This window comes from Hyposmocoma kahamanoa, unplaced genomic scaffold (genome assembly GCF_003589595.1).
Source record: "Hyposmocoma kahamanoa isolate Upper Pololo Valley unplaced genomic scaffold, ASM358959v1 65, whole genome shotgun sequence".
Classification (NCBI taxonomy): domain Eukaryota; kingdom Metazoa; phylum Arthropoda; class Insecta; order Lepidoptera; family Cosmopterigidae; genus Hyposmocoma; species Hyposmocoma kahamanoa.
In genome coordinates, this window is record NW_020653853.1 from 14903518 (window position 1) to 14926978 (window position 23461).

Below are 23461 nucleotides of genomic sequence, written 5' to 3' on the forward strand. Positions count from 1 at the left end.
ATTAGTTCAATCGTTTTTTAATTTCGATTAGAAATCTGATATAAGTGGACAGTGATTCATATGAAAGTTGTATCATAATCCCAATGTAAATATTTAGCGTTCCTCTAAATATATTTATGAGTAAAGATAAAAAGTTAATAATATTATGTGTGTATATATATGTTCCACATTTGGCATGCTCTGGGGGTGGCTTATGTCCAGTAGCGGATGCACATAAGGAGATATAATATGATACGGTGAACATGTAGTACGCTATTATAGTTCGATGTCTGCATAAAGAGTATGGAAATGTGGTGTTTCAAAATGCAGTCTTGTGACACCTTTATAACCAACCCTTGTATCATAAAGATACAAATAATTTGATATGATTTATTATGTGAAAAGAACAAATAGGTCTGTCTTTACTGGTATTTAATTGATCTATTTGCTAATTAGCACCTTTAAGAATTGTACTTTTAAATTTATGCTTTGAACAGTTCTTATTCTAAATGGCGTAGAGTTGAATTTGAATGTAAAGTGTAATCTTGACCTGGTTGCTCGCGTTAATCACCTATATTGGAGTTTTAACAATGGGTGGCAAGTAAAATTTTTGTAATTAATAATTTTAGGGACGAAATAAAAAATAAAAATATTTTCATTGTTCATGTATTATTATTCATTCGGAATATAAACATAGTTATATTATTTTATACCTTGATAAAAATTCCTCATTTCTTAAAAAGATGCCTGGCTTGAGTGTTCGCAGAAAAAATATTTACTGTTCGGATGCTTCCGGGTGAAAATGTATAAATAATATGATTTATTTTTTTTAAATATATTATATAAACACTTTAATTTAAAACATTATTATGAACTTTCTTACTTTTTTATGTATCTACCTGCTACTATAATATAGTATAACACCTTGAATTAAAGTACATTGAATATGTCAAATTCTTTCCACGTAAAATGCACGACATTTGATATGCCTCGATTATTTCGGCCGTTTCCTCATGCTCCTACTGGGTGCTCCTACTAGTAATAGCACGAGGATTAATATGTCCTTATGCTCCTATCGTGATAAAAAAAATATCTTTATTTCAAATTAGGAAAAAAAAAACACTTGAAATTGTCACTTTGCGCTCTTTCGTAAGGCAGATTCCCCTGAGAAGAATGATGAAGAAACTCTAGGGGTTGCTCTTTAAAATTAATTTGTAAAAGCAATTTAAATGTACATACAGAAACAACCTGAAAGAGCTAAACACAGTACATGGACTTTTGTCATCCAAGTACCTACGCGGAAGTTGTATAATAACCTTTAGTATAAAGTTTTTTTAGACTATACTTTTAGTTTTTCTATGACTGAAAATATTCGTATTTTTAAAATCGCTTAATTGTAATTAGACAACTTACTTATTACCAAACAAAATTTATTTCCTCTTCTTACATATACATGTAGGTGACAGTACATTAGTAGGAGCACAAGGACATGTTTATCCTTTTGGTACTACCAGTAGGAGCATGAGGACATATAAGTCCTCGGGTTCCTACCAGTAGGAGCACGAGGAAACGGCCATTATTTGGTCATTATTTCAGTCTAACTGACACAAGGTGCACAATATTTAACTCGCATCAGTTTTTTTATACATTGGAATGTAGAGAGAATGTTATACAATAAATGTCCGCAATTGACAGCAATGTTCAAATTTACAATTCCGTGTAGATACCCTCATCGCGAGATTGTTGCCCTTCGGTCGCCACCATTTAGAAGAACTAAACTAGGTCTGAACTCACCACTCTGCCGTCTGTCTAGACTACACAATGAGCACAGTGCCACAGTGGATATGTTCTCTGACTCGCTAACCGGTCTCCCTAGAGCAATAATTAGCATGTAAACATCTTATCTATAAATATTATTATTGATTTTCATGTTTTTTATCTATCAATTATCTATTGTTTTCTGTTTCTTTTGTAATTGTATTGGATTTCATAGCACTTAAATATTAACAGTAATCTGCTCAATGCAAGTTGTGTTTCGTCTGTCACTAGTTGTGCATCTTGGCTTAATACTAATAACAAATTGTGTAACATGTTATTTGATGTAACAACTGTTGATGAACCTAATATATAAAATTAAAAAAGTAAACATTTTTTGTTATTATTAAGTTTATTATTCATAATCATGAAACCGCTAACCATTTCTGATGACTATGTAATCAATTGTTTAATTTAACGTAAAATGTTGTAGTATAGCGGAAGCTGTTTTTATATTGTATTCTTATTAATATAACAAAGTATGTATTTCTAGGCACTTTAGGCACATTCAAACACCATACAAAGTTATTCTATTAAGAAAACAGAAAGAACAAATTCGTCTTTTACCAGTAATAAACATCAAACCACACCGGTGGCCTACCTTTCGCGATAAGCCCCTACCACAATTACAAATGGTGTTCACGGGAAAACAATACATGCGCGCGTGGTATTTTCTGGTCATGTTAAAAGGACCGTGGTAACGTTATAAATCACATTGGACATCAAAATTATGATGCTTTGTTATATATACACGATATTTACAAGATCCATACTGTAGTTTCATTGTAATAAAAAAATGTCAATGTCGATTTCATATGCTTAGTAGCAGTAGATCTCCTTATACAAGAGTTCGTCCAGGGTTGTACTGCCACCGCATTTATTTCTGCCGCCAAACAGTAATGTCTGGATTACTGTGTTCCTGTTTTGAAGGGTAAGAGTGCTGGTGAAATTACAGGCACATGGGACTTGTCAACTTATGTCTCATGGTGACGGGCGCGTGGTAGTACCCCTCAGATCTTTGCAATTTAAAGGTCTGAGTGGCACTGTAACTGTTACGGATAGGCGTGTAGCTTACCATCAGGCCCACGATGTTCGTCCCGTTACTTGATATTATATTTACGAATTCATATATTATTTAGAGAAGCGGTAAAAAAAGTTGGATTTAGACTCGTGCCTGCCCGGTCTTCGGACTGATCCTATTTAGTTCATTTCTTCATTTCATTTATCCGATAAATAAACTAATTCTCTTTTAGTTCCTTATTTGGAAAGGAATACGAACCCTTTCGGTCTTTGCAGGACACATAATAAAATGATCCATATGGAATTAATAAATATATGTGTGTATGTGTGTGTGTATCTCTCTCTTTCTCTCTCTCTTTCGCTGTGTGTGTGTGTGTGAGTGAGTCAAAACAAGAATACCGGAAGAGGTGCGCTCAGGCGGTGGCTTATATCCAATAGCGAACGCGTATAACCTGATATGACAATGATGCCATGAATACCTGTCGACTGTTTTTTTAACGAAACATTTTCCAATAATTAAAATATCCGAAAGTCTACTTACACAATTATAAATGTAGGCAGTAATTAGCACTCATTTTAATAACTAATGCTCAAAATTATTTCATAAAAGGAGATACATTAATATAGTTCACGTTATTTTGGTCACATCACAATCTCACACCAACCCATGAACAAAGAAATAAATAATTGGATGTGTTTACTACGTATAATTAACAAATAGGTCTTTACGGGATTTTAAATGATCTATTTGCTAATTAGCACTCTGAAGAGTTTCATACGTATATTTACGCTTCCTACCTCTTATTATTAGCAAAGCAGGGTTGAATTTAAAAGTAAAGTGTAATCCTGGACGGGTTACTGACGGTAATCTCATATAATGGACTTTTAACAAAGGTTGGCGTGTAAAATTTTTACAATTAATAATTTTAGGACGAAAGTATTCAATAAGAAAACATTATTTTATATTATTCGTGTATTATTAATTATAATATAAGTTTATTTTATTTAAAATATCCAACCTAGAACGTTGGCAGAAAACATAATTTACTTTTCGGATAAAAATTTTTGTAAATAAATAAATAATATTACCATTAAAAACAAATTACATAAATTAATTATGATACTTTCATTACTTATAAACACGAAAGCGCTAAAAATTTCTGGTGTCTAGGAATACAATCGTTTAATTAATTATGAAATAACGTAATTGATAATTCGACGCCTACTAATATTAAAATATTTTATTCGTAGGTATTATAGGCATATTAAAACACCATATAAAATTATCTTACTAAGAATAAGGAATTCGTCTTATATCTGCAATTAACATCTAGCCACCGGCTTTTTTATTATCTGCTGTCGTCATAAGCCCCTCCCAATAATTACAAATGGTGTATACGGGAAAACAATAGATGTTCGCGTGGTATTTTCTGGTCTTTTAAAAAGGACCGAGGTAATGTTATAAACTAAATGGACAGCTAAATTAGTGTACAACCAAGTTTTGTCGTGGACACTACTAGAGCTCGAAAACTATTATCAGTTCAGGTGAAACCAGTGCTTTATTGTGCTTTTAATAATTCCTCATATTGGTAAGTTATAACATTAAAAATATTTTTTATTTATGTGTTCCCGTTTATGTCGTTGTAGCGTATTTTTGTCATTGTATATATATTGTGATTATTACAATTATCAAGATTTTATGCTGTAGTATTTGTATAACATTTTCGTGTTCCAATACGACTATCGAGTTCTTAGGGTTTCGCGATTGTTACACATAGGAAATGAAACAATTTTTCCGGATTTAAATCGCGTATATTTGTTTTTTCAAACAAAGCAATGTTTCGGTCCCTTTACAGGTCCCATGGTCACGGTTGACTGAGGTGGTATAGTCATCAACCAGTTATGTCTAATATTAATGCAAACCGCCCTATTTTAACTCTGTAGTTACAAAAGTTATTAATTAAATACCTCATTTTAATTACAAAAAACATCCAATAACTTTTGTAACTATAGTGAAAAAATAGGGCGGTTTGCATTAATATTAGACGTAACTGGTTGATGATTGTAACACCTAAGTCAACCGTGGCGATGGGACCTGTAAAGGGCCAGAATCGTTGGTTTATTTAAAAAATAAATATACGCTATTTAAATCCGGAAAAATAGTTTCATTTCCAATACGACTAATTTAAATTATTGGTACCTACAAATCTTGTTTTAAAGATTGTTTATTTTTTCATATTCATAAAACCACTACGACTTTTCATTATTTTCTACAATTTATTGCAGATATAATGGCCTTAGTAAACGGTGACATTAACGCTGAGGACATTGAGGTGGCAAAGATTTTGTTGCAGCTTCAAGGCAATTTTCAACAGCCGCTTCAACTCAGTAAGTTTCTACATTTTTATGATATTACTTTAAAATTCATGCTTCTATATATATTATTCAAAACTAACTACAGTTCCATCCGCTCAATACTTGCTTTTGTTTTCACAGTGATTAATCAAAACACACCTCCAATAAAACCGTTAACCAATAAGAGCAACAACATGAACGTCTTAAAAGTGACGGTAAGTTTTTGATTAACAAATTTAATTATAATAATTCACACTTTTGGCGTAATAAGGCCACATTACCAAACTGACAATTTTACTGGAGAAAAGCTTAAAGATTCTACGAACGAAATTAGTCGATGTCATTTTTATGCATAAACGGAGTTGTAAAATTTCACATAATGCATAATTTGATTCATGTAGTTCATATTATTTTATGTCTTTCATTTGATAAAAGTACTTTACATTTATGATCATATCTGGCTTTATTATAGCCAAGAGTAGAAATTCTATTTACATAAAATTATATTACTTTTAGAGACTTAGTATACCCGTACCCGCCTTGCTTCCTCTGAATATAAATTTGGGTCTATTCTGTAAAGTTAAACAAAAAAATCGTATTGCAGTCACGACCCGGTACTTCGACTTCAAAAGGATCAGAAAATGTTCCACTACAAAATGGCTTTAAAAAGGATGACACATGTGATAATACCGAATTGAGCAGTCTACCACCAAAGAAACGGCTAAACTTATATAAGAGGCACCTGCTGGAACAGAGACGTTGGGCAAAAGAAAGATCTTTGTTAGCAGAAAGAGCTCTATATGAGTCACGAAAAGTGCAAACGAGAGATGTGGCTACTCAAACGGAAGAGGAATATTTTCCGCCCACAAAAAGCGAGGACATTAAAGCACTGTATGCAGAGCTCAAAATCTTACGAGAAAGAACTAAAGAGACCGACTGTGCGTGCGTTAAAATGCCCCATGTAATGTCTGATTTGGATGAAGTTGAACGAGAACCCGAAAGGAAACGCGAATCTACATCTTCCAACGAGGCACCGCCGAGAGTACGCTATCAGCGTAATGCGAAAGCAAATAATATTTTTTGTAATGGAAGTAGAAAGGTAAACCAGTCATGATGATTATAAAAGTATGATACTGATATTCAATTAACGTTGTTTTTATTAATCGCAAGTTGATTATGTTTCCGTTTTTGTCTTGTTCGGCTTTTTATGGCATTTATTATAAGAATATTATTGTTACGTCATATTCTTTTCTTAAACTTCAGGCTCATATTAAAGAGGAAAACGATCCAGCAAACAACAGTGACTACAAGGCAGAAAGTGATGAAGACCACGAATACATCGACCAAAAAATAGAAGAGGAAGAATCCGAGGAATCAGACATACAAGAAGAATCGACACCTGAAATGAATGGAAAAGAAGCAATGGTAAGTTTCTTTTTTCCTCAAATTTATCTGTAAGTAAAGAAAACCGTTTGAAAGCATTGAAAATTTATGTGTATTTAAGTTTGTTGTAGATGAGTTTAATGTAGCGCGTTACGATAACGTTATGTAATTTAAAAGTGTATAACACTAATTCAACGTGGTTTTGGTTTAGATTCCCATTGGATTTGGCAATGCTCGAGTGCCTTCCAGAGTGCTCAAAAACGTGGACTGGAACGGCTCTTACACCACAGTCACACGGAAACTACTGACTGCCGTGTTTCCGCGCAGGTAATTTTATCTCATCTCCTAACAATGGCAGACTATGAACCATGGATGGAACTATGAAATCCTGTGAAACCATAATAACCTTGATGATTTCTATTCTAAGGGTACATTTTTTTTCTTTTAGTGTCCTTGCAACACACTCATTGACGGGAAAGCAATCGCCTGCATTTCCAAATAAAGCAGCTAAAAGAAAACTGGATCCACTTTTGGTTGAAGACATTGTCAGAACGGTGGCAGACAGGTGTAACGTAAAAGAAGCACAAGTCAGGTATGTTCATAACAACAGTCTGTTACATGCTTTAGTAGCAATACGGCTCGTCCGGGGAAGTATTGCCACCTTACCTATTTCTGCCGTCAAGCTGTGCATTGCAACGTTTTGGTTTTTAAGGTACTGGTGAAATTACAGGCACATGGAACCTTTCAACTTATATCTCAGGGCGACGAGCGCAGTCGCAGAACTCCGCAGATCTTTGCGATTTAAAGCTCTGACTAGCACTGTACAGTTGCAGTTGCTTTGGACAGGCGTGTCACTTAGCACTAAGCGCATGACTTGTTATTTAGTGCCATAAAAAACCAGCTTCATTGATTTTTACCAAAAAGAGAACTTCAATTTATTCTTTGGGCGTTTAAGAGACGTACGCCATCTAATAACTATGAACAACTTACAATGGTTGTAGCAATGCCCAATGTCTAACATTTTTTTTACAGGACCAGCATTACTACGAAGTGCGCCGATGAAAGCAAAATGCTACGTAATCGTCTGCAGAATAAGAAAAAGTACAGGAAGGTATCCACCTGCTCAAGTTAACCTTCTACTGTTCGATCTACCTGGAGCTTCACTCAGGTTCAAGAAGGTACTACAGTAAGATAAATTTCTGTAGTATATGAATGTTTGGAAGTTCGGTTTTCCAGTTTTTTCTATCGTCACGATTTGTAAAGATTAATTGAATTAAATACAGTTTATCTTTTTTGTTACAGACATTATTCACCTTTACTGGTGGCTGTCGCATGATCACAAGAGATCCAGTAAATAAAATGGTGCCATTTCTAATTTAATGTATATATATATTTTGTACAGAACATGAATGTATTGTACAAGTATGAGTGTAAATTTTAGATATAAATTTGCAATAATGTATTAATGTACTCTTTAACTGTCAATTTTAAATTTAACTAAGTTAATTATGATTAACTTGTAATGACAATACACTGAAAAACAATGTTATTGAAATAAACAAGATGTTTTAAGGTGATCATACTAACTTTTTTCTTATGCTCTCCCTATCAAACATATTGATAGCGGCAATTATTTTTAGCAATGGCTTTAATCATGTGATTTATTCTATTAAGCATCTTGATTAAGTCAATGTTTTTCAGTGTGCAAGATGTTTATTGCCTACAAATGTTTGCTTTAATTTAACTTATTAATTTTAAACATGTTAATAATGTTATGATTAATAATGTTGAACTATTGCAAATTGTTTAGATTTAGATAAACATAGGACCAGTAGATTTTTGACTTGGAGAGTAGAGTTTTGTCTTGGTTTGTGCAAACAGTGAAATAAAAAGACTTTGTTTAGTACAAAAGGTTTCTTTTTTTAGTATAAGTACATATCCCAATGACCTGGGTCGGTAGTTTCCAGAAATCATATACGCTGGTATAGTCTGTCTTTTTTGCAGACGGAGTAAAATATCATTTGTTGGGTTGCCAGTTTTCATAAAATTTTAAATAGTTACATGGTTATTGTCGATAGTTTTATCGATATATTGTAAAAGAAGACAAAGTTTCGCCAAAAGTGACTGAATTGTGAATATCAGGACGTTCTAATAATGACTAATTGTGTTTTTACCTTTTTTATTCTTATTTTGATAGTTGATTGGCTGGTTTAACAAGACTAGCCGGATTTGATTATCTATATTGAATGAAAACTAAAAACTTTAAAATACGTCTTCTCTTGCAATTTTTCAAAACCTTACGCGTAGTTAGAATGTTTTATTTTTTTGATAGTATCAAATGACGAGACGAACAAGTTGTAAGCTACACGCCTGTCCATAACAGTTGCAGTACCACTCAGAGCTTTAAATTGCAAAGAACTGAGCGGTACTGCCACTGCGCCCGTCACCCTGAGACATAAGTTGACAAGTCCCATGTGCCTGTAATTTCACCAGCACCCTTACTTAATGCCAACATTGCTGATTGGCGGCAGACCGGGAATCGATGTCGGGATCTTTGAGTCGTAGATACGATAACCGTTCGGCCGCGGAGACAGTTTATCCAATGATTAAAAATATCTGAAAGTCTAGGGCACAGTTATAAAGGTTAGAATATGAAATTATACAGTAATCAGCACTTAATAAATAACGCTTAGCATTACAAATACATTAATATAATTAATTAGAATGACTACGTCGTTATTGCATGAGTATCTTACATAAAAATTTTAAAAATTTTGCATGCCGCACAGCAGATCAATGACGCCGAATCATGTATCACCAAGAAATAAATAATTTGATATGGTTTGGTACGTGTAAATAGTAAATAGGTCTTTACTGGTTTTTAATTGATCTATTTGCTAATTACCATCTTGATGAGTTTTACATTCATATATTTTGCGCTTTGGGCCGTTCTTATATGAGTGGGGTAGAGTTGAGTGTAAAATCTGCACGCGTTGCTGACGGTAATTTCAGTTAGTGGAGTTTTAACAAGGGTTGGCAAGTAACATTTTTAAAATTAATCATTTTAGGGAGACAGCATTAAATAAAAACCAACATTATTTTACATTATTCATGTATTATTTTATTATTAATCATATTAATAATCATAGTTGCATTATTGCATACCACGATCAAAATTTCTCATTTCTTAAAAAAAAATCAAAGTTATATTCATTCAATCATAGTTATATAAAATGTTTCTGGATGAAAAATTATAGATACAAAAGGTTTATTTTATATAATTACCGTTAAAAATTAATTACAAAGGTACTTTTATTACTATGAAACTTGTTAGTTATAAACATGACAGCGCTAATCAATTCTAATGGCCAAGAATATACTCGTTTAATTTATTATAAACATGTAATATTGATATAATTCATGGACGCCTAGTAGTATAATAATATAATCTACTATATTTTTCCTTGGCTACTCTGTACAAAAAAAAATATGAGAAAACGCATGTCGTCTTATACCTGCAATAAAGGTTAGACCACCGGTGGCACACCTTTCGCGATAGGTCCTTCCAATAATTACAAGTGGTGCATACGGGAAAACAATAGATGCGCGCGTGGTATTTTTTGGTTATTTTAAAAGGACCAAGGTAATGTTATAAACTAAATGGACAGCTAAATTAGTGTACAACCAAGTTTTGTCGTGGACACTACTAGAGTTCGAAAACTATTATCAGTTCCAGTGAAACCAGTGGTTTATTGTGGTTTTAATATTTCCTCATATTGGTAAGTTACAATATTTTTTATTTATGTTTGTTCCTAATTGTTTCATTGTAGCGTATATTTTTATTATTATTTATATTCTGATTTATTTTATTTATGAAAGATATTATGTTGTATTTTCAAATTTTTTTTTGCAGACATAATGGCCTTAGCAAATGGTGACATTAATGTGGAGGATATTGAGGTGGCAAAGATTTCGTTGCAGCTTCAAGGCAATTTTCAACAGCCGCTTCAACTCAGTAAGTTTATAATTTTTTACGATATTACTTGAAAATTCATTACTCTCATATTGTTCAAAATTTAGTACTATTTTAACTGAGAGTCTGTTCCAACTTTTGTTTTCCCAGCGATTAATCAAAACACACCTGCAATAAAACCGTTAACTAATAACAGCAACAACATGAACGTCTTAAAGGTGACGGTAAGTTTTTGAATAACATATTATTATAATATATACTTCCCGTAAGAAATATTTTAATTGGTTATTATCCAAGCCAACCTTGAAGGTAGGCATTGTAGTGTAGTTGTGTGTGGAAAGTGCTCCGTGTGTAATTGTAACGAAAAAATCTATATAATGATTCATGTGTGTGGTAAGTAATAATCACTTGAAAACTTAAAACTAGAATGATAGCGCGTGTTAGTTCTTCTTTTCATAAACATGGAAGGCTGTAGCAGAATATTAGCGGCATTGTTTTTAAATCACACCACTGTTGTTGTTATTAAACACTGTGTAAAGCTCATATTTATGTTTATTTATTAATGTGTTGAGATAAGTAAACGATTTTATTATTATTATCATTCGCACCCTTGGCATAACCAGGTGACATTTGCAAACTGACAATTTTTGAGGAGAATGGCTTAAGATTCCACGAACGAAATTAGTCGTTGTCATTTTTACGCACAAATAGTTGTAAAATTTCACATACCTATGCATAATTTATTTCATGTAGTTCATATTATTTTTATGAGCTTCATTTGATAAAAGCACTTTAGATTTATGATTATATTATGTGGCTTTATTACACCAAGGGTACAAATTCTACTCATATAAAATTGTATTACTTTTACGTACACTTCTTAGTGGACTTACGTCACTTGCACTAAACTTAAGTCGTCTTAAACCAATGTTTAAATTGATAAGACGCTCTTAACACAATGTATTAAGAGTGTCTTTTGCATTACAATTATATTAAGTTTGGTGCTAGTGGATATTAGCATTGTCAGTACTCAGAACTGCCTCCGCGACCGAACGGTTACTATGCCTTCCACGCAGAGGTCCCAGATTCAATTCCCGGGCCGGGAGACATATTTGTACGGCCTTTATTTGTTTATCTCGTAAGTTTAGATGTAATTTGAAGTTGTTTATGTGTGTGTCCATGGCACTCGCCACTCAGGATTTCCCTAGTGTGGAGCTATGTTGAGTGTGTGTGTATGTGTGTGCGTTATTATTATACTCGCCTTCCTTCTTCTGAATATAAATTTGGGTTTATTCTGTGTAAATTCAACAAAGAAATCATATTTCAGCCACGGCCCAGCACTTCGACCCGAAAAGGATCAGAAAATGTTCCACTACAAAATGGCTTTAAAAAGGATGACCCATGTGATGATACCGAATTGAGCAGTCTGCCACCAAAGAAGCGCCTAAACATATATAAGAGATACTTGATGGAACAGAAACGTTGGGCGAAAGAAAGATCTTTGTTAGCAGAAAGAGCTCTATATGAGTCACGAAAAGTGCAAAAGAGAGATATGGCTACTCAAACGGAAGCGGAATATTTTCTGCCGACAAAAAGCGAAGATATTAAAGCACTGTACGCAGAGCTCAAGATTTTACGGGAAAGAACAAAAAATGCCGACTGTGTGTGTGTTAAACTGCCCCCTGTAAGGTCTGACTTGGATGAAGTATCCGAAAGGGAACGGGAATCTATATCTTTCAATGAGGCGCAACCGAGAGTACGCTATCGGCGTAATGCAAAAGCAAATAATATTTTTTCTAATGGAAGTAAAAAGGTAAGATCATTTACGATGATTACAAGGGTACAGTAATAGATGTACAACTAACGTGGTATTTATTATTCAGATGTTCCTTATGTTTCCGTTTTTGTCTTGTTCAGCCTTTTAGGACATTAATAATGAGGATCGTATTCTTTTCTTAAACTTCAGGCTCACATTAAAGAGGAACGCGATCCAGGAAACGGCAGTGATTACAAAGCGGAAAGCGAAAAAGACCATGAATATATAGAACAAAAAGTAGAAGACGAAGAATCCGAGGAATCAGTAATGCAAGATGAATTCACTCCTCAGATTAATGGAACAGAAGCAATGGTAAACTTTGTTTTTCCTTCAACCATTTATATTTTACACTTTAAATAAAATAAAAAACTATTTCAAGAATTGAAGAGTTACTTAATTAGTTTCAGAGGTGTTGTGATGAATTTAATATTGTGCTGACGATAATACTATTACTTATAATGTATTAAATCGAATCAACATTCGTTTTAGTAATTTAAAAGTATTTAAGACTACTAATTCTACTTCACTGTGTTTTTGTTTAGGTTTCCATTGGATTTGGCAATGCTCGAGTGCCTTCAAGAGTGCTCAAAAACGTGGACTGGAACGGCTCTTACACCACAGTCACACGGAAACTGCTGACGGCCGTGTTTCCGCGAAGGTAACTTTTATTTCTACTTTTCACAATGGAAGATTATGAACATGTGGTCTTGTGAAATCATTATAAACGTGATGCTTTTCGTACAAAAGGTTATTTTTTCTTTTAGTGTTCTTGCTACACACTCATTGACCGGGAAGCAATCGCCTGCATTTCCAAATAAAGCAGCTAAAAGAAAACTGGATCCACTGTTGGTTGAAGACATTGTCAGAACGGTGGCAGACAGGTGTAACGTAAAGGAAGCACTAGTCAGGTATGTTCATAAGAACAGTTTGTCAAAGCTTTTACTAGTAGTAGAGATTTTCGTGAAAAAGTTCGTTCAGAAAAGTACTGACATCTTACCTATTCTGTAACGTGAGCATTACAGCGTTTCTGTTTTGAACGGTAAGGGTGATGATGAAATTACAGGCACATGGGTCATTTCAACTTATGTCTCAGTGTGACTCAGATCTTTGCGATTTGATTGGCACTAGTACTGCTATGGATAGGAGTGTCGCTTATCAGTCAGCACAATTCATTTGTGTTATAAAAAAAACTGTTTTAACGATTTTTAACAAATAGCGGTCTTCACTTTATTCTTTGAGAGTTTAAAATACGTAGGCAATGTTCCGGAGAAAACATAACGAATGTTATAATTATGTACAACTTACAATGGTTGCTGCAATATACAATGTTCTAAATCAGTATTTCTTTTATAGGACCAGCATTACTACAAAGTGTGCCGATGAAAGCAAAATGCTACGTAATCGTCTGCAGAATAAGAAAAAGTACAGGAAAGTATCCACCTGCTCAAGTTAACCTTCTACCGTTCGATCTACCTGGAGCTTCACTCAGTTTCAAGAAGGTACTACAGGAAGGTAAATTTCTAAAGTATTTGAAAGTTCGGTTTTTCACGATTTGTGAAGATAAAGTAACTAAGTATATCTTTCTTGTTACAGACATTATCCACCTTTACTGACGTCGACGATAACAAGAGAGCCAATAAATAAAATGGTGCCATTTATAATGTAATATGTAATTATTTATTATGTACACAACCAGAATTGTATTGTTAAAGTGTGTGTTTAAATTTTAAGTCAAGTTTGCAATAATGTATTTAATGTACTATTTGACCTTTAATTATAAATTTGGCTACAAACAAAAAACAATGTGATTTAAATTAACAAAATTTTTAAGGTGATCATATCCGTGGAACATTTGGTCAGCCTATCACACATATTTATTGCGGTAATTATTTTAATTAATGAATTTAATCGCGCGCTTGTACCTTTAAGCATCTTGATTAAAGTTAATGTTTTTCAGTATGAATGATGTTCATTGCATATGAATGTTTATTATTTAACTTATTAATTTGAAACATGTTGATAATGTTATAAATTAATAATGTTAAAGTGTTGAAAATGGTTTAGATTTAGATCAACATGAGATACGTAGATATGAGTAAGAAATTGCAAGATTTATAGTTTTAACTTGGCTATATGTGTGCAAAGAGTAAATAAAATAAAGTCTATTTGCTTAAAATAACCTTAAAATAAAATTTATCTGACAGAAAATATTTACAATTTAATTTCGTGGTAAATATACCACGGTTCCCACACTAGGCAAGCCTGAATCCTTATTATTATTGTTATGGGTTACATCTGTAAATATCGTGGTTATTACTCATCTATTCTGCTCTGATGGCTGTCGCGTGGACTGCATTATTAATATACTATGCAATTAATAAACAACTTGCATATATTTCTTTTAATTGAAGAGTACATTCCTCATCCTATTGTATTTAAATTTTTTAGCTTATAACTCAAATCGTAATACATTTGAATACACAGGGCTTATTTAATGGAAAGTATACTGGGTGTAACCGTTAAGTGTGCCCAGGCGATTATTTCGTAAATATAAGAGATATCAAAAAGCTTTAAACTGACATGGAAAGTACGTTACGTAATGAGTAAATTGACATTAAAAACTTTTAAAAAATAATTGTAGAAATACCCAAAATTTTAACATTAAGCGCTCCCATACATTTAATGTGCCTGAGAGGCTTTAGTTTTCCTATACTAAGAGGTAACAATAAATTAACAGATAACAAATCTGATGTAAACAAAAAATAAAACTATCTTTTAATTGAATAAAGATATGATGGCACAGTCATTTAATTGGTCAAGTGCGAGTTGTCCATAAAATGAATAAAACTCAGAATTATTAGACTCAGTTTCATGTAAGGATTATTTCATTGTATGGGACGAAAAACATCGAGTCAGCAGAAATAAGTCAAATTAGTTAGTCAGATAGTTTTATTACTTTATTTATAGCAGTTTTGTATCTATTAACTTGTTACCTACCTCTTACGGTAGAGCCTCTCTACAAATGTCATATTAAATGTATGGGAGCGTTTAATGTTCAAATTTTGGATATTTATAGTTTTACTTTTAAAAAGTTATTTATATCGATTTACTATATAACGGCCTCAGTGGCCGAACGGTTACAATGCCACGCAGAGGTCCCGGGTTCGATTCCCTGGCCGGGAGAAATATTTGTATGGCCTACATTTATTTCTCTCGTGAGTTTGGGTGTAATTTCTAGTTGTCTATGTGTGTGTTCAAGGCACCCGCGGCACAGGCTTTCCCCAGTGCGGGACTATGTTGAGTGTGTGTTATTATTATTATTATTATTAATACTCATTAAATAACCTACTTTCGATATTAGTTTAAAACTTTTTGATATGTTTTATAGTTATGGAAAAATCGCCTGGGTATACTTAAACGTCACATTCTGTATAGGACTTAAATGTCCACTATCTTCAGTACCAAGATTTTGATTTCAGATTTTAACAAACTTGTAGTCCTTTGTAACCTACATTCAAGCGTAGCGTATCCTCAAGATGCATAATTTGCTACTTGTCTATTTCTTTAAGATATCACGTGATATGAAGAACAAGTCGTGCGCCTGGTGGTAAGCGACACATCTACCCATTACTGCTGCAGTGCCACTCGAGGCTTTTTAATTGCAAAGGTCTGAGGAGCACTGTCACTGCGCCAGTCGTCCTGAGACATAAAGTTCACAAGTTCCGTGTGCTTGTAATTTCAGCATCCATACGCTATAAAAGTGGAACGCAGCCATGATCACATTACTGCTTGGCGGCAGAAATAGGTAAAGAAGCAGTACTTCCCAGGATGAACTCTTTCACAAGAAGTTCTTCTACTGCTTACATTACACTTCTCAAAATTACTTCTACTTCTTAAAGGTTTTCTGCATTTTAAAAGAGGTAACGTGACTACACGCTTAGGCTTCGTGTCCCGCTGTCCCCCGAAATACTTAAAAGTGTTGCCCCACTTTCATAAAACAGAATACACGTAACAATACATTTTAAAAAGTGGCGCGAAAGCGAAAAATATATAAAGCCAGCCAACCAGACATCGAGCACCAGGCTACACAAGATTAGTTCTTATTTTTAACCGACTTCAAAAAAAGGAGGTGGCTCTCAATTCGATTGTTTTTTTGTATGCAAGTTACTCCGGCCGGCATTTGAGAACCGATTTAGATGATTCTTTTTTGTTGGAAAGGGGTACCTCAGTTAATACTGAGGTATCCTCTTTCCAACAAAAAAGACCAATGTCAAATTTGAATGGGACCAATGTCCCATCCCATTTAAATTTGAACAAAATATACCACCTTCAAGGATGGCAAACTAAAGGATGAAACCGGCTTCTCGCACTTTGTGTTAATTTAATAAAGAACAATGGCAAAACCATAGTTAAAATTCAAATTCGTTAGAGTCTTCAAATGTCTTAATTACAAGTTTGAATAAAATAAATCAATTAGTTTTTGAAATTATAATAGCGGCCTATCTAAGCCTGTAAATAAAATCATATTTAAAAGAAACTCTAATGACTAATTAGTATGTAACCGGACTGATATCTACAATTATCAGTTTCTTAACATTGAGCTACATCTAGCCGCCAAAAAAGGAACTTCAGTACCTACGTCTAAATATGGTCCACATTTAGTTCACGTAGTATCAAACGTGACTCGACCGATAATAACCTAATAAAAGATTGACTACTAAATTATAAAAAATATAGTTGATAATTTCTTCTCTGAAATGTCGTTAGAAAATGGTCAAACTGACAAAAAAGTTCCCACAATCAGTATTCAAAATAATTTCCTCTGAACTTTCGTCGCGGCACAAACCCACAGCACTATTCAGCTTCTATATTAACTCTGATTATGGCTTCTGTAGTTTATTTTGATACTACAATACACCGAATATATTTTATTCGTTTATTATACGTAACACATAACCTCCAAAACTTCAAACATGGGATATCTTTAATTCCTGACTTCTCAGAATAGTAATCCCAAAAACAAAATTTGTTTAGGAATTTTTTACCTATATTTTGACATAAACAGTTCCATAAAAATTATGTCATCAAAAATTCATTAAGCAATTTAATTCTTTTATTTCTTTTTAATCATTAAACACTTCGGAACTATCATAAACATGATGTTTAATTTTAAAACAAAAATAAATTTGCTGGCGTTCCGCTCTAAGGGAAAAAAATAATAGTCACGTTAGATATGGGCTATAATTTGTACTCCCAGTGCAATATTTTAGGCACAACGCATTTCCTTATATTATTTAATACATAGTAAGCGAGACCATAAAAACGTGTCGTTAGTAATTATTACGTTCCTATATAGCATTACAGCCACCCAAGTGGAGGGAGGAAGGGGATGCATTTTTACAAATTGATACAAATTATTTGAGCGAGCTACGCTTTGTTCCAACGACGCTTGTTACGACTGCGGAGCGGCATTTTATTATTTTCACGTGAAAGTCGTACAGTGGACATAAGAAAAGTTTATCAAAATACTCATATTGTTTCGAGTTCTTAGGTTTCCGCCATTGTTACTCATAGGAAATGAAAAACTTTTGTAGCAGTAGTTTTTAGTTTCTTGTGAAAGAGTTCGTCCGGGGAACTGCTGCTTCCTTACCTATTTCTACCGCCTAGCAGTAATAATATAAGCAGTACTGCGTTCCGGTTTGGAAGAGTAAGGGAGTATGAGACTTGTCAACTTATGCTCAGGGCGTCACACGCAGTGGCAGCCTCAGATCTTTGTGATTTAAAGCTCAGAATGACACTGCAACTGCTATGGACAGGCGTGTCGCTTACCACCAGGCGCACGATTTGTTCATCTCGTCACTTAGTATTATATATTATAATATAAAAAAACGCCATGCTCTGATGTATTTTGTCCCTTATTGACTCAGACCTGCTGTCTATAGCTGCCCAGAATACCAATTGATGGACGCAGAATGACATACTGCGGGTTTCGTGTTCTCTTGTAGCTATTTATCTCAATTGTAATACGTGATCCGGTTGGTGTAATAAAATAATAAAGCCTTTTAAAATTTTAACAACGAATTTTAGATATTGTATATTAAGGGACACAGTATACAAATGCAATAAAATTAAGTGATTATAATTATTTCACTGACAATAGTTACAATAAAAAAGCAATTTGTCTCCAAATTGTTATATCATATAGTAATAAACGTTCTACGAATACAAATGGAGGGTTTAATTTTCCACTGTACGCTGTTCCTAACCTCTCATTCCTTAGACGGAGTCCGAAACATCTTATTCGCGCCCTCATAAAAGTAACTGCTTCGACTCGTTTTTATTTCAACCTCTGTACCTGTGCCACAGTATTTTAATAAACCATTTTCTTTGCATACTAAACTGACTCTTAAGCATAACCGGTTAAGGCTACTTTTACAATGTCAAGAGACAATCATGTCTTGCCCACTTGTATCTAGGACAGACCCTGAAGGACACAAGAAATTCCAATTACTTTATTACAGATGTAAGGAAATGGGAATTTTTTGTAGAGTATCTCGGAAAGGTTGACGGTATATGAGAACAAATTAGAGATTTTTTGAGGAATCGTAATATGTTCGATTGAAGGCGTTAACATCTTTCGGCGACAAATCGCCTTAAGTTTACCTATTCATTGTTGTATAAATAAATATACCTTTACCTTTTACCTAGCGACGTCTCAAAAATTTCTAACCAGAGAACAAATTCACTACTGAAGCATTAACTATGTGCCTCTTTCTGCCATATTATGACATGCGACAAAAATAAAAAAATATGCTACAAGATGACATGACGTAGCATCGCTACGGTGTAGCATGGACCTCGGTTCAAGTCCTACCGGTATTCATAATCATAACAAAACTAGCGGAGTTATTTTTCAAAAAATCTCAATGAAATACATTTGATCGATAAGCGATATCTGCGTCAGTTGTGATACCTGTAAAGGTATCGGCGGCGGTGAGAAGGTTATTCAAAAATCTCTGCTCTCTGTCACTAGCGGCAACTAATGCCGAAAAGTTATTACAAAGATCTATAACAAAAACACATAGGAGAATTTGGACGACTCGGTAATTAGACCCATTGCTCAGATGGTTAGAGCAATGCTACGGTGCAGCATGGACGTGGATTCAAGTCCCACCGTGTCGACGAAAAAATTGTAGAACACATGTTCAAACATTTCAGTAACTATATAGGTGTTATAGTTATTGATACAAAGGCCGAAATACAAAGAAAAATTGTTTCGATCGGACTGGACTCAAACCAGTGTTTGTTGTCTGTATGTTTCTTCAATCTTTGTAATAACAAACTAGTGGATAATTTTTACAAAAAATAAATTAGTATCACTGTAGTAAAAACATTATGATATTTGTTGATGCGTGCGTATGGTGATGACATCTACTGGAAATTATTCACAGCATCGTTGAAGCAGCGCAGTCATTAACTTTTTTTTGTATCGATTTTTTTGGGTTTTGAATTGTATCCAGTCACTCATATGACAGACATCTATTGTAACAGTCGTTCGTACAAATACACGAATATATCACCAAAGACAATAATACGAGTCATTTCGCCCCGTGTTTCATAGAGCTTATATAAGCAGGAAACAAGTAGAGAAAGGGAAAGAAAAGAGGCGAACCACAGCAACACATACACTTTAACATTTGGTCCTTCGACCCGGATCACAATTGAACTTCACCGCCGATATCCAGGAGAGAAGACTCAGCGAGAAACGGGCAGGCCTTCTAATCCTTTTCCCATTCCCATCCTGAATTAAATTAACTGATCGAAGATTATGATTTCTCATTCCAGCAATATGTGCGTCGTGACATTCGAGCATTTTCGACCGCGACCTCTGTGCGACCTTTACGAAATGTTCCTATTTCTTCAATCAAAAACAAATATTGCAATTAATATAGCGACCACAGCGACATCTCTGGCACTCTTTTGGTAGCTGCAAAGGTAAGAAGAAAGGAACTTTCATAAGTTCTCATAGGTGGCGCTACGGCAAAAAGCTCTAAACTCAACACCTCTGTACAAATATATGCAAGAAAGATATGCAATATGCACATGGGGAAAATTGTAAGATTTGTTGACACGATCCGTAGCACAGTTACGTAGATAACAGCGGTGATCACGTTTAGCCAAAAGACACTAGTTCAAGTCCAGTTTGATCGAATGAATTTTTCTTTGTGTTTGTTGTTTGTGAGTGGCCGAACGGTTACCATGCTAGTCTGCCACACAGAGGCCCAGGCTCGATTCCCGGCCCGGGAGAAATATTTGTATGGCCTACACTTATTTCGTGAGTTTGGATGTAATTTCTGGGGGTCTATGTGTGTGTCCAATTGTCCATGGCACTGTTTCCCTAGTGCGGGCCTAGGAGTGTGTGCGTTATTATTATTATTATTTGCTTTATTCTTCTCAGCTTGTTAGCTGGTTTGAAACGCATTTACAGACCGAAGTCAAGTTTTTATTACTATTATTATTGTTATTGTCGTCGTTGTCGTCGTCGTCGTCGTCGTCGTCGTCGTCGTCGTCGTCGTCGTCGTCATCGTCGTCGTCGTCGTCGTCGTCGTCGTCGTCGTCGTCGTTATTGCTATTATATATTCAATAAAAAAACTATTGCAACTCTATGTGTAGTGTATAAAGTGGACTATGAAAGGTAGATAAATAAAATATATTTGGAATAATTGTAGCCCGGATTAATACAATAAGTGGATTTCAAGATTTTTCCAAACGTAATCTGATACCAGACAGACTATAATCTTTAGTAGGTTTATAGAGAAATGACTCAATAATCCTGATAAGATTTGCCACATTTATTTGCGTATATTCGTGTCTACATCTCAGAAAAACACAGAGCATTCGTTATAGTGGTTTGATGGCGTCGTAATATGTTTATTTTTTGGAAAAATGTTTATGTCTTGGGTCTTATAAATAACAATTCCTTCTTTTAACATACTAGGTAACCACCGGTCTATTAGGTACGCGTTGACCACATGGATTATGTTACATAAAGTACCTGTTCATAAGTCGAAACACTAATACCAAAGTGTTATGAGATTTATCGTTTGTCGCCAAATGTACTGAAAATACATTAAACAAAGGACTGTTAATAATACCGAAAATGTCTTTGTTACCACAAAAAGTTATTGCAATACAATTCCAGTTGAAATACAGGGAATTACTCAACAAAATTATACGGCAACTCGTTAAGAAATCCTGGATTAAAGAGTTAAAAAAAAAGGAAAATGTCGCTTCGTCCGAGCCGCAAAATTCTTAAGCGCAGTCCGGGGAAATGGGATGATTACTTCATCAAAACACACTTTAAACGTGTTACGTAAATCTAGTACCGTCCCCCCTGCCTCCCTTAAAGGGTGAGGGGGAAGGGGCAAGTCGCTACTCACCCCCAGGAAACAGGGGGTAAGACGATATGGGCGAACGTGAGCGCCGTCAAGAAAACCTTGATTGCTTTTTTAATTAGTTTTTTTTCCACTCCCCCTTTTTCGCATCTTAACAGTCGTGCAAGAAATATGTATTTGTGATTGTGTGTGAGTGTATGTTATGTAAGGTATATCGATTTTTATGGAATTGCCTTAGGGATGGCGATGAGTTTTCAAATTTATGCCGATGTTGTTTATGCTTTATTTAACATTCCACTATGGTTCCTGAAGCAAAAATAAAGGCATAGTGTATGTATAGAAGTAAGTTAGTTATTTTATCAATACTTTATTCGGTTTTATATGTAGATAATGTCGTCGCTTTCCTAAGTAACTGTCACCATTAAGCAAATTTTTCAGGGCATGTCTTATGATTCAGTTATATCAAGTAGGAATATTTATGAAGAAAAAAAAACAGACAGACTTTATGGTTTTGAATATTAAGTAAGATCATTAAGTGTCGCCAAAATAGAGGCAAAGGGCGATGTGTTCGTTTGACCTACAACTGTGCCAGATGCTATACCAACTGAGACAACAAGCACATAGAAAAATTCGTGAGGTCCGCTGGTTCGTTTCGTAGCTTAGTTGGTATAGCGTCTGCCACGGTATGTTAGAAGACATTCGTTCGAATCCGGCTGAATCGAAGGATTTTTTTTGTGAGTGTTCGATCTTTGTGTTAATAGTTATAACAAACTAGTGGAGTAATTACACAAAAAATAATTGAATAACAATTGAATAAAATAAAAATTCAGTCGATAGGTTTTAAAAGTGTTGTGCCGTTTCATTTCACACTGTATATTTTATTATGTTATAGAGTACAATGGCCATAAAGCGCACTTCGCACTTGTCATGTAAACCGGCGTTTATACTATAACACGTAATAAAGTAAACAGTATACAGTGAAAGGCAATATGGGAAGAGGTAGAGTTAGACAATAAATTCAAGTTCAAAATTTTGAGAAGATATTAAAATAAAAGTTATATAAAGCCATTTTTGTATTAGATTATGTTAGCCGTGGTAATGCCTGCGAAAGTCTTTTAATTATATTATAGGTGCGTATAAGGAAAACAATCGACACTACTGTCGTTATTATCATATTTAAAGTTCAAGCTTGTGTAAAATATCAATTAAAATATTTTGGCGTAATCTTTTCACAGGAATTTCATCCCCTTTCCAAGCTTATGAAAAAATTTAAGTCCCCCATGAAAAATTAATGAAACAACCAACAAAGTCTCTATTTAAAATTATTATCCATTTCACCCCATCAAAAGTGCAAAATCAAGAGCGTAAAAACGGTTAGGAATGTCCATTAGTCGTTCATAATATTGCCATAGCTTCAACAACAAAACAGTAAGTCGATATTGAATTACGTCGATTTTTATGATCTTCGGTAAAATCTAACTGGTATTAATAATAATAATATAATAACGCGCGTGTGCGCGCGGGGTTATGACTGTGTAGTCATAGCCCCGCACTAGAGAAATCTTGTATCGCGGGTGCCATAGACACACACATAGGGGACGGACGGGCAAGACGGACAGGGCGGGCATATGGAATACTCACTATATTCATATACTCATCGCTTGATCCATAGAAAGAAACAGATATACTTTTACTTGTCGCGGCACACGCAAGCGGTTGCCGGAC